This window comes from Etheostoma cragini, chromosome 24 (assembly GCF_013103735.1).
Source record: "Etheostoma cragini isolate CJK2018 chromosome 24, CSU_Ecrag_1.0, whole genome shotgun sequence".
Classification (NCBI taxonomy): domain Eukaryota; kingdom Metazoa; phylum Chordata; class Actinopteri; order Perciformes; family Percidae; genus Etheostoma; species Etheostoma cragini.
Window position 1 is genome coordinate 836548 of NC_048430.1, and position 3817 is coordinate 840364.

The window sequence follows — 3817 nt, forward strand, 5'->3', positions numbered from 1 at the left end:
CAGTATTAGGGACCACTAAGGTCTATATAAAAGAGACTTCAGATCCAGTATTAGGGACCACTAAGGTCTATATAAAAGCATTCAAAGAGCACCATGTCATGGGACCTTTAAACTGCTAAAGGGTCAGTAAGATTTCTACAGTAGAGGAGAGAGTTTCGTGCCCATTCAAGCTTCCAGCTGCAAGTCACCTTATCTCCTCTATGCAGAAAATGGACTGGGGAGCCCAAAATAACTCAAATCTACGACATCTATTGGAGCCAGTTATTTATTTACATTCAGCTTCTCAATGACCGGAGAGGTTTACAGACCTGAGAGGTCAGCTTTTATCAGCCACACAGATTCTTTTAAGAGGATAGAGGAATAAAGGGGTGACATAACAGTTCACCAGAGTGGATGTCCACACGAAAATAGAGAGAGTAATTGAGCAGTGGAGAGACCTGTATGATGGGCTTATGGTTTTGTTATTTATATGGGTTTATTTTGTTGTTTGTCCATTTTGTAATTATTGTGTTGTCTGGTCTTGTTGTAGTCTCGGTGGGTGCTAAGCATGATGTACGGGGAGGGAGATGTGTTGTCTATATGTATCATGTTGCAAACTGATGTTAAAAATGAATAAAAAGTGGTACAAATAAAGTCTTTTCCATCCTTTGCTATGTCCACAAAGCCAGATGCTCTAATCCATGTAACCCAGAATGCCCCTAAGCTCGAGTCGATCCAACTTTGTTCCCCTCTGTCAATTTACCTTAAATACCGATTCATTAAAAGCTTTGTCCGACTGGGCTCGTCCCAAAACGTAAAGGCATCCTCTGCCCCTGTGCAGACTTGGCATCAAAGTTGGAGTGGGTCCATGTCTCACTCAGCACTGCTGTGAGCTACAGACAACCTTCTCTATAATGCAAGAGGACTCATGTTGAAGCATTAAGGGAGACAACGTGTAAATGTCTGAAGTGTGACGATATCCTCGGCTTTTTCCTTTTGCACTCGGAGTTTGGACGCGGGGGTCACAGTGCTTAAAACACGCTGCGTACTCCCTCGTGAGTGAAAGCAAAGTGCAACGTCAGAGAGCCTCTGCAAATGTACTGAGAGTGGCTCTCAAGAGGTCAAAATAAACCGGAAGGTACAGGGTGACTTCACAATGTCAGCTGTAACAAATCAGGCAGGGAGTGCAGATGGGACACGATGATGTCGGGACCATGGCTCTGCTCAGAGGAAACAGACTGCTGATGATGAATATGTCACAACTGACCAACTGCTCCATATCATATTGTGATCCTGGGAAGGGTTACCAGGCAGGGAGTCTGCCAGGATACCAACAAGATGAGGAAGAGTTTTAACAAATGGCTTGGCGAGTTTTACTTCACATCCGAGTAGTAAAGCTTTCATCCAGGAGCAACAACAACATTTATAAGCCTTGAGATTTTGGAAACTGCAAAGAATACACGCTATAATGCCTCAGTAGTTAATATAATCAATGTTTCTGCGTTTCAGCTAAACTGACAGAGCTAAACTCTGCACATGGTCGCCAGTTAATTAATGCAGATGCCAGACAATGGGAGCACCATCCAGAGGTGTGTTGTTGTTGTGGGTGTGCAGGTATCTGTATTGAAGTCCTCCTTCAGGGCAGGACAATTGTAATCAATATTTATGAAGAATGAGGGCGTGAGACGGGGGGGCAGGCAATCACTCACAGGCACAACATGAGGAGGTGGAGGGGGCAGTCACCAAAATGCAGTTCAGGAACCTACAGGGACTACAGGTGGACATTAGAAATTGTTGATATAACCTGGCTGTAGACATCTGTACATTGTCCCTGTTTCAAATGAACACATTTCTATCCTATAGGGGGCTTATATCATGTTAGTGACTGTACCCTAATCATCGTACGTTATCTAAATCCATTTACTTGTCTAGTGCTCATTGGTGAGTTTGTTTGCCCTGGTTAACTTTATTTTAGTGTGCATCAGAACAGACAGGACTGGGAGTAGAAATTGAATTAAGTGCGTAAAGCAGAGCAGGCAGGAGACATGAAGAAGAGTTTTAGGTTGCATTTCAAAGTGAAAGTGAGCATTACATTTAGATTTGCTACATCAGCGGTTGCAGTGAGGTGATAGAAGATTGTACAACAGGGAAGCGACAACATATCATTTATAGTCAGTCTAATGTTTTAAAGAAATCAGCCAATCATTTAGTCTAGTAATCATCAGAAATGATGTTGAATGTCCGTCAGAAGTTATTAAAGTTCTCCCATAAGTTGTCCAATTTATCCTGTTCAGCAAAAAGGTTTAAAAACAGACTAATTCCTCAGCATGCCTTTACAGCTGGGCAAAACAATATGCTGATTACTGTCTTGGACAACAGTTTTAAATGATTTACTCATGCTTGTTCCTGGTGGAGAGTTGCATGACTTAGCTTAGCATACAGACTATAAACAGGGAAACGGCTAATTTAGCCCAGCAGCCCCTCTAAAGCTCACTAATCACATGCTACAACATGGCATCTCTGGGCAGTTTAATCCGGGCTAATCTGCTGCAGAAGCATAGCCTACTGCATGATAATAATAATACAAGGTATTAACTGTGTAACTAAATACATCTACTCAAGTACCTCTAAACATTTTTTACACCACTACATTTCAGACATTTCAGAGGCAAATATAGTAGCCTACTTTACTCCACTATGTGGTAACTTTACTTACTTATTAGTTTAAATAAGTAATAAAAATATAAATCACCAAGGATACATGTGTTGAAGGATAATCCCGTGATAAAATAAACATTACTCTGAAATGAGCCACTCAGCATAAGGACTACTTTTACTTCTGGTACTTTAGGTATATTTGGATGCTAATACTTTTAATATTTTTTTTTTTTGTAAAGTACACTGTGGTATTACTAACTACTTTCACGTGACTTTTCCACCACTGGGGCAAGTTAAATAGGATGATAGAGTCATCGGACATTCAACTGCTACTGCTGCGCCTGTGCGCACATCCGCACACACACCGACACACACACACACACACACACACACAGCTGCTGGAGCTGCCCTGCCAGCAGGATGGAACCTGCGACCAAACACCTGGACCTATGCGCACTGGGATTATTGCCGTTCACTGCACGTGCGTTATTCGCAGAGGGGTGACTTGTGGTCGTCTCCGGTGTATTTCTTTATTTCTCCTGGCTGTCTCGAAGAGAAGAATCCGCTGCCCTGGCCGGTGATGTGAGCCGGACAGAGCTGTCAGGTACGATCTCAACTCACTTTAACACTCTTCTTTATTGCAGCGGTGGAGGTGTGCAGTGGGACATTTTAAGTAAAGGATAGAATTAATGCGCGAGTAATATCAATATTTAAAACCCAAATGTATGTGTTTCTAGCTGTGGTTCTTCATTTAAAGATTAGTTTGTCACCACTAGCTGGATTCATAATTTATATAATTATTAATTACCACTGCGAAACAATATTCTTAAGTGAACTTTAGGAAACTCTTCAGTGCTTTAGAGCTGCAACTTTTTTTTTATAATCCATTAATCTGCTGAATATCTTTTGGATTAAAAATCAGTTCATTACACTTGGGTTTTCCCAGAGCTCAGAGACATCTTTAAATGTCCAAAAACAATATCGATGTGTTATCATAGTAGACTAACAGCACTAGCAAATCGAAGCAGAATTAATTTTATGTATAATCTATCAAACTTGACTAATTCTTTCCCATCTGTTCTGCTTTTATTAAGTTAGCAATTGCAATGTGCTTTCCTCCAACCCTCCATCTCTTGGACCTTCAACAGTGTTTCTGGGACATGTAAACAGGGACAAGTTC